Raw genomic sequence first — 14,125 nt, 5'->3', positions numbered from 1 at the left:
AGCCTGTTAAACACATGATTTCTGGCCCATAGTGTATTCAATACATGGGTGCGTTTCTCTCTTCTCCTAATGGAATAAATATTCACATTAGTCACACTGTTAGGATGTACTTATTTTTTCTAAGGACTTTTACATTAATCATCTCCAGATAGTTCCTTCTTTTTTACACAAACCCGCTGTGTCTTAATTTGAAATGAATATATTCCTATGACTGAAGTAGGCAAAATAGAACTTGAGATGAAAATTATCCATCAATCTGTCTATCCTCCTTCTGTTGCTATTTTGTATAACCTGATTTAAATGTCTGCTTTGCTGGCAAATCATTTTGACCTTTCTGGGGAGTTCATGCAAATATCAAAGACTCAGAAAAAAATTAAATTTGGCAGAAAAAGTTAAGCTTCATCTTGTTTCCCCTGATAATACAAGATTTTTAATCTTTTTAACTTCTCAACCAAGGGAAATCTAGATTTAAGAAACTTCTCCAAAATCTTTCTTTGTATTTCTATATTTTCTCTTCTAGTTTCTGCCAACATCCTCAGCACTAGGAACAACTTTCATTGAGGTTCTTTCATTGAAAATTGTTTTCAACCTCAGCTCCCAAAGAAAGGACTTGTTTACCCAGGTGCCAGAGCAGAGTAAGCAAAAAAACACACAATCCAAAGGCATAATAGAAGATAAATCCTATTTCAATAAAATATTTCCCTAGACAAAAATGTGTTATTGCAAATCCCTGGTTTTGAAAAGCAAATTTCTTCAAAATTGATTTTTGGTAGGAATCTAATTAAATATGCTTGAATTAAACTTCTAAGTGCCAAGACTGTAAAGATATATTGATTAATAACTCCCTAATCTCCATCATAAACGTTCATTTATCATTGATTATGCACTTATGACATCCCATGAGCTCTTTAATGTAATGCCATTTTAAAAGATTGGAATCTAAAAAAATAGAAAGTACAATGTCAGCATTTTCCACGTGACACAGAGATTTATCAGAGAGAAGACTGCATTGAAACATCCTAAAGTAATTCTATTTTCTTAGCATTTCTCAAACCGTTATGACAACATAGGCTACTTATGAATTTTGCAATTTAAAAAAAGCCATGAAGAGCTTAGAAAGATGATTCAAGCACATCTTCAAAGATTACTGAAAGGCTAGGGGGAAAAAAGCCCCATGAGAAAAGCTAAAAGAATCTTTTTCCTCATCTAGAAAGAGTTAAGGAGTAATTTAATAGTAATCTTTAAATACACAGCCAATTAGGCAAGGAGTGGTAACTATGAAGTCTCTATCTTTACTAAAAGCATAAGAATATGTTGTGATATATAAATGATATAATTTCCTGGGGGGAATCTTATTTTTAAAAGATAGATGAAATTCCTCAGTCTAAAATATGGGGGGTGGGGCACGGGGTGTTAGAGGAAGGGGGTGAATAACCACACAACCTCTCAATAAAGGTTAACTTCTTCAGATAACCCTTTAGTTAAGTAAATGAAGTAATAACACCTCACTAGTTTCACACCAAACACCCAGCTATTGACAAATTGGTTGCCTGTTACTCTATCTCTCCATCTCTGTCTCTCTGTCTCTCTCTCTCTCACATACACACACACACACACACACACACACACACATCCTTCCACCCTCCAACTTGCAAAGATACTCTTTTGAATGGGGAACAGATTGGGTGAACATCCGTTTCTTCTCGATTAAGGGAGTTGACAGTTAGGACCTCCTCCCATTCATGAATCTCATTGCCTTTGCCCTCCTCCTCCCTGGATGGTCTGGAGGCTTAAGATATGAAAAGCAACTCTGCAATTTTAGAAGAATATTTTTTCCTCCTACCGTGTTTGGTTCTTAGCTGGGTCTCTGTAACAAAAGACAGATTAACAAGAGAAAAGCATACAAATTTATGTGATCTAAGTTTTATGGGCCACAGGAGCCTTCATAAGGAAATGAAGACCCAGAGAAATATTTAAACCTGTGTGTTTTTATCTTAGATTTGATGAAGACTGGAAAGTCATGAAAAAAATGTGATAGGACAGAAAGGATATGAGCTAAGAGTAGTAAACTGGGGGAAACTTAGCATAGCCTGTGCATTCAGGTTCCTCTCTGTGTCCCTTTGTCTTTGGAGGTAAGGATGCTCCTTTCCTCTGGGTATAGGGAGGGCACCTCTCACATGAGGGTCTAATGACCTGCTTCAGGGGAAGGTCAGAAAGTCCTTCCTGCACCTGCAGTGTCTCAAATTCCCATTAAAAATATTAGAGAAAAACAAATATTGTATATTAACGCATATATGTGGAATCTAGAAAAATGGTACAGATGAACCTATTTGCAAAGCAGAAATAGAGACACAGACATAGAGAACAAACATATGGACACCGAGGGGGGAAAATGGGGGGTGGGATGAATTGGGAGATTGGGATTGACATATATACACTACTATGTATAAAACAGATAACTAATGAGAACCTACTAAAAAAATAGTTAGTATGCCAAGATGCATATTTGGGGGTAGCATGTCCTAAACCCCATTACCATCAAGTTTGGGAAGTACACATGAAAAAGAAAAGAGAAGAGTAGTGGTGTAAAGTGGCCACTTGATGTCATGAAAATCACAGTGTTGTGCTGCTCTGTCTTTCCTGTCCTCCCTGGGGAATGCAAAGTGATCCTTTCTAGCTCTCCTGGCAGAAAGCCATTGCACTCAGCTACTCTAGGACCTGCCAGATGGACCCTGATTACACACTCCATTAGGTTATCTAGCTAGGATAACTGATGCTTTCGTCTACTCTAAATTAAATAAAATTAGGATCATGAAAATGGATTTTTAGTTATAACCCCAAAGGGCTTAGTTAAGGGAGGGACACTCTAAACAGAAAGATTACCTCACAGAAAGTAGAGCAGTGATGCTGTTATTTTAAGTGCATGAAATAGGGATGTGTTCAAATTTGGGGCAGCCTCACACACACCAAAACTGAAAATTTTCAGATGCGTTTAAAGCATGTAATATTTGCCAACCCAGGTAGCTCAGATGAGTATTTTCACTTCACATCCATTAATCCAAACCTGTGGTGTGCACAGTTGCTCAGCCTTAGGCTTCACTATTTCATAAGCTATTTTGGAGTCAACTCAAAGAATAGCTGAAGTTGAAAGCCAGATTTTCAATATCAAACAAAACAACGACTTATATGGATTTTTAACCCGTTTGGGCCCTGATCATTCGGACAACTTTTTTCTTACATTTCTATTCTCGTGGAGACGGCCTCAGTGCAGTTATCTTCAGGGGAATAGGATTGAGGGATTGAACTTGAAGAAGGAGAAGAGAGTGATGTTTGACATTTAAACAAATTTCAACACGTGTTTTTAAAAATATTAAAATAAGAAAGGCTTACTTCCATTAAAGCAACAACAGACTAGATATCAGGAAAATCCTTACACTACAAAACACCTAAAACTTGTGGATATAAATTTAACTTTTTAAAATAAATGTCTGAATTGGTAATAAGCAAGAAAAAATCCTCAGAGGTCAAAGCAGGACAGGAAACCAGATAGACAAGGAAGCACTGAGTCTGTCATGTGCTCAAGGCATCTGCTGATTCCCCCAGTGACCTGGAGTTTGGGCTTCAGTGGCACCCCAAAGGGCTACATCCTCAGTGGGTGGTGAAATAGAATAAAACAGGGGGAAAAAACCCTAACAAAGAAGATTAATCTGGGTGGAACTGGAAGAATTAACTCTAAGAATTTGTCTTCATAAGCCAGCACTCACGTAATTCTAGAACCCAATTCCTGCAAGCTAATTTTTTTTAAGCTGAGAATTTAGTTTAAAGTGGTCCAGATTGGCAATGGTTGCAGGCACATATATGTATTAAAAGCAGATGCTCTCTAGAAGAGTGTCCCTCAACACAAGAATCAAAATATTACCACAGATGAAATTCCACCAAATATGAGTTTATGATTAAAAAATCCAAAATCATATAAGGATATAAAATATCATAAACAAATCAACTGAAATAATAAACAGCATAATCAGACCAACAAAGGTTTTAAAAGAATTATCAGCATCATTGTGTGGAATGGCTGGATCATGGCAATAATAAAATGCAAACAGAGTTTTAATCAGTTTTATTATTGCTTTTAAATTCTCTACGGACAATTCTCCCCCTTACTGACTGTACCCAGGACAGACAACTCCCACCACCAGCATTCTTATACACCCCTGCTTTGTTTAAGGGCGAATATGTCAAGTGTAACTACTAAAAAATTAGAAATAGATTACATAATTTATATACAGAAGAGAGGAATACAACATATTATGGAAAAATGATAACACTAAAGAATTCAAGAAAGGAGGGGGGAATTCAGGAGCATGAAAAAATACGAAAAATATAGTAGTAAGAAATAATAAACAAGCTCCTAGACTGAACTACCAATTTACAGAAAATAGAGGAGATACAAGGATTCATTAAATAACATCCAGGGATATCACTCAAAAACACCAGAATCTGGGAAGCTATGGTTCTTTTCAACAAAGAAAATTCAAGGGGATAAGAAAAAGAAGTTGATAGTATCTTAGGGGATCTATCAATCAATTACCATGTGTGAATTTTTTTTTTTTCATGTGTGAATTTTATTTGAATCCTGATTCATACCAAGAAACTAATCAGGGAAATCTGAACACTGACTAGAGATATTAAAGAATTATTAATGTTTTTAGGTGTGATAGTAGTTTGTGGTTATGCTTTCGTGAGTCCTTATTTTTAAAGATACACACAAATATTTATTAAGTTATATGATACAGGATTCAAATTAATCTATGAAGGGAAAGGGTAAGTGCTTGGGGCATTGATGAGACAAGATTGGCTCTGAGCTGGTAATTGATGAAGCCTGGTGATGGATAAATAGGCATTTGTAAACTATTCTGTCCACTTTTGTGAATGTTCATAATTTTCTAAAAATTAAATTCAAACAATTTTAAGTTAAATTACCCAGTAAAAAAATGTAAAATACTAAAAGGTATTGCCAGACAGGATTCCAATTATAAATGGAATCATTATAAATGATTCCAAATATATTCTATTTATAGAAAACACATCTAAAATACAAGGACATGTAAAGTTCAAGGGAGAGATGGGGGAAAGAGAAAATTCACACCATACAAACAAAAAAATTTTTAAGTTACTATAGTTAAATTTTTAAAATATAAAATATAATTAAGGCCTCTTGATCTAGACATATAAAGAGAGTCATTAAAACAATTAAGGGTTCAATTATTTCATTAGAAACATACATTAATTCTAAACTTTTATAGGTCTATTAATATAATTTCAATGGTTCTAGATGGAAACACTGCAATTTTTTCAAGTATACTACATTATAGGAAAAGAATAAACTATATATACATATATAGTAAATATGTACTATATCTGTATATATAACTATATAGTTATAGTTTTAGAATATGTATATATTTGGAGAGTTTCAGAAGTATACAAAGTTAAAATTTACTGAATTCATACTATATAGGCACCCTTCTACATGCCTTACATTTAACAACTTATTTAAGCCTCACAACAAGTGTGTGAGTAGGTATTGTTATTATTCTAATTTTACAAATGAGAAAACCGAGACAGGGAATCAGACCTGCGGAAGCTCTCTCAGCTTGTAGTAAAATATCATTATATATATTCAGTGTCAGACTTATGTGACTCATTAATGTCCTTTTCTTTTTCTTTCTTTCTTTCTTTTTTTTTTAGTTTTTAGTTTAGGGGAGTTAATTTTCTGTCATTGTTGGACTTTTCCTAATAATAAGCATTTGCATAATCTATTCAGCCAAATACAGAAAGGGAAAATGTAGTTCTACTATGGGTCGGAAACTAAACAAATCAGAGGACTCAACTCCTGACAGGAGCCCAGTAACACAGTTTTAGTCTGGTCTCTCCCCCCATGGACTCAGAGGACAGGCTTCCTGAATATATATGGTGCTAAAATACATGGTTCTTTAGTGTTTTATCTTAGACTAAGACACCATGAAAGACAGGACCATCATGAACCTCATCAACATCACATTAAAGCCTCAGCTATTGGGCAGTAAACAGGATACAACCAAAAGATGGAGTTGATGAAACTGAAACAAACCATCTGTATGGTCTCAGTGAGCAACTAGGACCCCAAATACTATTTCAATACTTTCAAGTCTGTCCCCAAAATAACACGGAAATCAGACAACTGGGATCATCCAAGAGCAGAAAGATGAAATATCCTAGAGTGAATGATATATATTAGCTGTCTGTGCCTTACCTCATAAAAGTGTGATTTGTTTTGATTTGGATAATAAAGAAATACATAGCACAGGTCCAATACATATTAAGTGATCAATGTGTGATTATTATTATTATACTAGTATTGTATATAGGCATAGTTCAGAGATATTTCAGGTTTGGTTCTAAACCACTTCAGTAAGGTGAATATCAAAATAAAGTGAGTCACATGAATTTTTTGTTTACCAGTGCGTATAAAATTTATACTGTATTGCACTGTTGGTGGGAATGTAAATTGATACAGCCACTATGGGGAACAGTATGGAAATTCCTTAAAAAACTAAAAATAGAATTACCACATGACCCAGCAATCCCACCACTGGGCATATACCCTGAGAAAACCATAATTCAAAAAGAGTCATGTACCACAGTGTCCATTGCAGCACTATTTACAATAGCCAGGACATGGAAACAACATAAGTGTCCATTGACAGATGAATGGATAAAGAAGATGTGGAACATATATACAATGGAATATTACTCAGCCATAAAAAGAAACGAAATTGAGTTATTTGTAGTGAGGTGGATGGACCCAGAGTCTGTCATACAGAGTGAAGTAAGTCAGAAAGAGAAAAACAAATACCGTATGCTAACACATATATATGGAATCTAAAAAAAAAAAAAAATTGGTTCTGATGAAGCTAGGGGCAGGACAGGAATAAAGATGCAGAAGTAGAGAATGGACTTGAGGACACGGGGAGGGGGAAGGGTAAGCTGAGACAAAGTGAGAGAGTGGCATGGACATATATACACTACCAAATGCAAAATAGCTAGTGGGAAGCAGCCACATTGCACAGGGAGATCAGCTCTGTGCTTTGTGACCACCTAGAGGGGTGGGATAGGGAGGGAGGGAGGGAGACACAAGAGGGAGGAGATATGGGGATATATGTATATGTATAGCTGATTCACTTTGTTATACAGCAGAAACTAACACACCATTGTGAAGCAATTATACTCCAATAAAGATGTTAAAAAAAAAGTTATACTGCAGTCTATTAAATGTGCAATAGCATTATATCTTAAAAAATAACGTACAAATCTTAACTAAAAAATACACTATTGCTAAAAAATGCTACCATGATTGTGAGAAATACATTTGTGAGGGGAGCCCAGCATTCCTGAAGAACTCTGTGGTTGTTTTTCTGTACAGGTCAGAAATTACAGTGGGAGCTGATACCATTGAAATGAGATACTTAAATGCAATGGAGATAATGGAGTCCTGGGGTAGCAGAGGCAAAGTGCTGTCACTTAATTGCCAAAGACAAGATGGTATGGTTACCACAGTGGAGCCAAAACAGTGATCAGAATAGCCTAACTCACAGAGACCTGTGGTGTTGGCTAGTGAGCATCCCCAGAAAAGAAACAGATGCACAATCTACTAAATTCTTACTTGATCTGTCTAAGCAGAGGTGTTCTAATTAATTTTAAGCAACTCAATATTCACTAAAAGTTCTAATGGAAAACACTGACATTTGCTTTGTGATAATTTGGAGCCTGATGTTTTTAGTAGAGTGAAAGCTGCCTGGAAACTAATCCATCCAAGGATAAAAGATGCCTGAAATTTAATCCACCCAGGTGTCTTGAATTTAAGTCCAAGGCGAATGAGTTTAGGGGTAATGGGAAGAAATGCTTGGGCATACGAGGCAGCTCCACTGGGAAAGTTTTCAAAACATTTCTTCCCAGATTAGACAGAATGTTGAGACTAACGACTTTATTCTCTACTACGGGCCTTGATCTCTCCCTGCTGTGTGCTGAGTAAACACCTCATATCTATTTTACAATTCACAAATTCTCTCTTTGATGGTGCCCACATTTATTTTGTTGCTTGAGTTTTTATTTCAACTTGCATATTTTTATTCCCAATATTTCAGATTGGTTGTTTTGATATCAACCTATTCTTATTTCATTTCTACCTGTATTTGCCTTCTAAATTCTTATTCTTTTTTAATGGAAGTCATCCCTTTATTTATCTCCTTGAAAATTCCCAAAAAATTATTACTTAAAAGACATTGTCAAAGAAGAAGTAAAGCTGTCACTGTTTGCAGATGACATGATACTATACATAGAGAATCCTAAAGATGCTACCAGAAAACTACTAGAGCTCATCAATGAATTTGGTAAATTAGCAGGATACAAAATTAATGCACAGAAATCTCTTGCAGTCCTATACACTAATGATGAAAAATCTGAAAGTGAAATTAAGAAAACACTCCCATTTACCATTGCAACAAAAAGAATAAAATACCTAGGAATAAACCTACCTAAGGAGACAAAAGACCTGTATGCAGAAAACTATAAGACACTGATGAAAGAAATTAAAGATGATACAAATAGATGGAGAGATATACCATGTTCTTGGATTGGAAGACTCAACATTGTGAAAATGACTATAGTACCCAAAGCAATCTACAGATTCAATGCAATCCCTATCAAACTACCACTGGCATTTTCCACAGAACTAGAACAAGAAATTTCCCAATTTGTATGGAAACACAAAAGACCCCGAATAGCCAAAGCAATCTTGAGAAAGAAAAATGGAGCTGGAGGAATCAGGCTCCCCAACTTCCAACTATACTACAAAGTTACAGTAATCAAGACAATATGGTACTGGCACAAAAACAGAAATATAGACCAATGGAACAGGATAGAAAGCCCAGAGATAAACCCATGCACATATGGTCACCTTATCTTTGATAAAGGAGGCAAGAATATACATTGGAGAAAAGACAGCCTCTTCAATAAGTTGTGCTGGGAAAACTGGACAGCTACATGTAAAAGAATGAAATTAGAACACTCCTTAACACCATACACAAAAATAAAGTCAAAATGGGTTAAAGACCTAAATGTAAGGCCAGACACTATCAAACTCTTAGAGGAAAACATAGGCAGAACACTCTATGACATAAATCACAGCAAGATCCTTTTTGACCCACCTCCTAGAGAAATGGAAATAAAAACAAAAATAAACAAATGGGACCTAATGAAACTTAAAAGCTTTTGCACAGCAAAGGGAACCATAAACAAGACGAAAAGACAACCCTCAGAATGGGAGAAAATATTTGCAAAGGAAGCAACTGACAAAGGATTAATCTCCAAAATTTACAAGTAGCTCATGCAGCTCAATATCAAAAAAACAAACAACCCAATCCAAAAATGGGCAGAAGACCTACACAGACATTTCTCCAAAGAAGATATACAGATTGCCAACAAACACATGAAAGGATGCTCAACATCACTAATCATTAGAGAAATGCAAATCAAAACTACAATGAGGTATCACCTCACACCAGTCAGAATGGCCATCATCAAAAAATCTAGAAACCATAAATGCTGGAGAGGGTGTGGAGAAAAGGGAACCCTCTTGCACTGTTGGTGGGAATGTAAATTGATACAGCCACTATGGAGAACAGTATGGAGGTTCCTTAAAAAACTAAAAATAGAACTACCATACGACCCAGCAATCCCACTACTGGGCATATACCTTGAGAAAACCATAATTTAAAAAGAGTCATGTACCACAATGTTCATTGCAGCTCTATTTACAATAGCCAGGACATGGAAACAACCTAAGTGTCCATCGACAGACGAATGGATAAAGAAGATGTGGCACATATATACAATGGAATATTACTCAGCCATAAAAAGAAATGAAACTGAGTTATTTGCAGTGTGGTGGATGGACCTAGAGTCTGTCATACAGAGTGAAGTAAGTCAGAAAGAGGAAAACAAATACCATATGTTAACACATATATATGGAATTTTTAAAAAATGGTCATGAAAAACCTAGGGGCAAGACGGGAATAAAGACGCAGACCTACTAGAGAATGGACTTGAGGACACAGGGAGGGGGAAGGGTAAGCTGGAAAAAAGTGAGAGAGTGGCATGGACATATATACACTACCAAACGTAAAATAGATAGCTATTGGGAATCATCCGCATAGCACAGGGAGATCAGCTCGGTGCTTTGTGACCACCTAGAGGAGTGGGATAGGGAGGGTGGGAAGGAGGGAGATGCAAGAGGGAAGAGATATGGGGACATATGTATATGCATAACTGATTCACTTTGTTATAAAGCAGAAACTAACACACTATTGTAAAGCAATTATACTCCAATAAAGATGTTAAAAATAAAAAAGACATTGTCAGTTTTATAAAGTCAATTTCATCTGAAATGACGTCACGTCCGAAGTTTTATTTCATTGTTCTTTCTCAACATTAGATGTTTTCAAAAGTGCATTAGTTATTTATTACTGCATAACAAATTACTACAACACTTTATGACTTAAAAAGCACATGTTGATTATCTCACAGTTTCTGAGTCAGGAATCTGGGTACATCTTAACTGGGTCTTCTGCTTCAGAGTCTCTCACAGGCTGCAGTCAAGGTATTGACCGGGTTGTGGTCCTCTCAAGGCCTGCCTGGGGCAGGATCCATTTCAAGTTCATGTGACTGTTGGCATAATTCATTTCTTTGTGGGCCATTGAGCCGAGGCCTTCAATTCTTTGCTGGCTGTTGACTGAAGACCATCCTCAATTCCATGTCATGTGGGTCTCTGCAACATGGCAGGTTGCTTCATCAAAGTGTACAAGCCAAGAAATCAAGAGTCAGCTTGAAGATGGAAGTTACAGACTTTATGACCTAATCAAGGAAGTGACATCCTACCATTTGTGTGGCATTGTGGTCATTAGCCATTAGATCCAACCAATACTCAAGAGGAGGTGATTTCACAAGTGTGTCAACACCAGGAGGCAAGGATCATTGGGCGTCATCTTAGAGGCTCCTACTACAAAGTGTGTTTGAAACTTGTTTGCAGACTTAAAGTGAAAGGTGTTTTGGTTTTGTTTTCATTTCTTTCTCTTCTCACCCCAACTCCCCACACCCTGCTTCTTCCTGTCTAGAAGTTTTGTAGTTATCTTTCCTGCCCCACCCCCAGGCCCCATCCCATAGTAGTCATGGGATATCATAGATTATTCTCAAACCACAGATGATTTAAGTCAATCTGTGGTCTCAGATGTGGAATATATACTAAAACTGGAATGATACAGAGATGATAATCATGGCCCCTGTGCAAGGATGACATGCAAAGTCATGGAACATTTCATATTTAAAAGAAGAAAGAGGGGGAAGGGGAGGGGAGGGGAAGAGGAGGAGGAGAAGCAGGAGGAAAAGATTTGCGGTCTCAGGACTGTGTCCACCCTCCAGTCTCTCTGGTGGACAATAGTTTAGAAGCCATAGCCCCAGGCAGCAAAGAGCAGTAGATATTTTTCAAGACCCAAGAGGACCCACCCTGGCACCTAACCTTGAAAGTGAGCGTGGCTCTGGTCTCCCATCTCATGTGGGATATCTAGTCTCTGCTATCATATCCCCACTCTCTTAATAGCCCATTTTCAGGTCCAGAACCCAACAAGGCCACGGCTACAGCCTTGCATTCTGCATTCTCATTCTGTGTCTTCTCCATGGGGATATTTATCTTGATTTTGAGTCCAGCTATACTATTAACTTATTTTAGTTTTATATGTTATCCACACTAGATCTTTTTTCGCTTTTTTGAACATAGAGGTTGCATCAGTGTGAAAATACTGAACCATTGCTACCCAAAATCTCCTCAGCCTACGACCTCTACTCCTTATAAAGCAGCAAAATCTCCACAATTGGAGAAAGTTGTAGAGATAACCAGAAAAAGAAAAAAGGAAAGGAAAAGGAGGGGAAAGAAGAGGAGAGGGGAAGAAGGGAATAGAAAGGTAAGGAAAAAGAAAAGAAGCGGTTACCCTGTTGCTTTTAATTAAATTGAAAGAGTGGGAGAAAAGACTTTCTCCTGGAAAAAATGCATTGAAAACCCCCTTTCCCCTTGGCTTCCTTTCATCAGGCCTTCATTTCACTTATTACTTTTGCTAAAGATAGCTGAGAAGACAGAGGCATTGGGAGAGTTTGTGGCCATCTAATGTGTTTTATTTTAAAATGTTTCAATATCTTTTACTGAATGTTGCAGTGTATTGAAAAAATTGAAAAGAAAACTTCATATACAAAGAACAGGAAGAGGCGAAGAAAAAAGACTGAATATGTCAGTAAAAGAAACCTGTCAAAAGCCCAAGTGGTCTTAGTGCCGCCACTGAATTCTGTATTTGGGTCCTGAAGGGAATGGCCTTGTTTGGCTTGTGGACCAGCTGCTGATGGGCCATGTCATGTTGCATCAATGAACCAGGGAAGAGGCTACAAGCTTGGGTATAAGGGAGGGAGGAGTCACTGAGGCAAAGTGCTGTTTCACTGGGAGGAGAGATTAGTCCCCCCCAGACCTGGCAGGGTTTCCTATCCGACCTTTGCTTGTGAGGCTGCCACTGTGAGGGTTTTAAAGTCTTTGTTCAAAGATAAATTCTCTCTTAAGTTTCAGGACAGACAAACCAGGATTCAGTGTGCTCAGATACAACGAAAACAAAAAGAATGTTTTCTTACGGGCATCTAGTTTTTATTTTATTAGGAAATTTGGACGATATTCTGTGATAACTAAGAACACAAAAGGAAAAAAAGAAAAGAAAACCATGCATGAGGACAGGTAAAAACGGAGCAAAGATGGAGCTGAATGGCAGTCAATTGGATGTATTCATATCCATAAAACCAAATATTAGGAATCATTATTTTGTTCAGTTGAGTTTACTAATTTGCGCAGTTACTCAGGTGCTGGGCTGCATACATATTTTTTCCATTAGATGTTTCCTATCAGTTTGGAAACTTTGCAGATGGGAAGACTTGAGGTACAAAAGAAAGCCAGGAAGAGAGTCCAGGACCATAGAACGGAGGAAAAACAAGCAGAATGGGAAGGAGGGAAGTCTTACCAACAGAATGGGAACCAGCAGCACCTGCAGAACAGCCCGCCTAGCAGCTGCATTGCTTCCGGCAGCAGCTCTCCTGCTGGCAGCAGCCCTTCCGCAGCCGCAGCTACACGGGCTGCAGCTCCAGGTGCGGCGATGGCGGCAGACCGCGCGGACGCTGCAGCAGCTCCCAGGGCAGCCGTAGCAGCAGGGGCCGCAGCTGGGGCCGCAGGCGACCCGGGAGCGTCTGCACGGGGCGCAGCCACCGCACCTTCCACAGCCACAGCTGCCCACGGCGTCAAGTAGGGAGGACGCGAGAGAGGTGAGGAAGGAGACACAGGAGGGGAGGGAGGTCTGATGCCGCCTTCTACGAAGCCCTTATATACCATCTTGGGAGAAGGGAGAGGAAGCAACCCAGGACTCCTGACCAGTGGTCACTCCCTCGTTGTTGCCATTGCAGTTTCCAAATGGGGTTGTCTGGGGTTATTCCTTGTTTACATTCTTATGGACTATATTTGACCCAATACATTTGCTAATTTTAGCTTTTCTCTTTAAAGTTATTTTAGAAACAAACCAAGAGATGCTAACATGTTGGAAGGGATCTTCATTTTCACAGAAACACAGTTGAATCTTTGAGATTTTGAATTAAGAAGGCACTTGATTACTACTAGCTCCTGTTCTGTTTCTCCTCAATGGTTTTCTCTCCAAATATTCAGTTGAAATCACCCTGCTTTAACAGAAACTTCGAGATGCAGATGAGTAAATATGAATATACAAATTGAACAAGCCATTCTCTTTCAAAATTTTCCCATTTGTTACTACTGTGTGCCTTCCACCTCATTAAATTGGCCATTTTAGTTCTTGTGAAGTTACATGTTCACGGCTATATTTCCCAAATTTTTGGAATGAAGTGCAAATAAAATTTTTTAATGAAATGACCCTCTTTTCTTTTTTAACCTCAAAAGTTGTCTATTGAAAGCCTGGATCCAGTGCTCTCCTCTCTC

The 14,125-nt window shown here is 37.8% G+C and overlaps 1 non-coding gene across 1 annotated transcript; it reads left to right on the top strand.

Moving 5' to 3' along the window:
• Positions 1–11,319: 11,319 nt before the first annotated feature.
• On the top strand, positions 11,320–11,423 carry LOC114239150 (U6 spliceosomal RNA). The gene has a single exon (XR_003624355.1). It is a non-coding gene; the product is annotated as a U6 spliceosomal RNA (small nuclear RNA).
• Positions 11,424–14,125: the final 2,702 nt, after the last annotated feature.

This window comes from Balaenoptera acutorostrata, chromosome 8, assembly GCF_949987535.1.
Source record: "Balaenoptera acutorostrata chromosome 8, mBalAcu1.1, whole genome shotgun sequence".
Lineage (NCBI taxonomy): Eukaryota > Metazoa > Chordata > Mammalia > Artiodactyla > Balaenopteridae > Balaenoptera > Balaenoptera acutorostrata.
The sequence above is the reverse complement of the archived record's forward strand: the minus strand, read 5'-3'. Positions and strand labels throughout refer to the sequence as shown.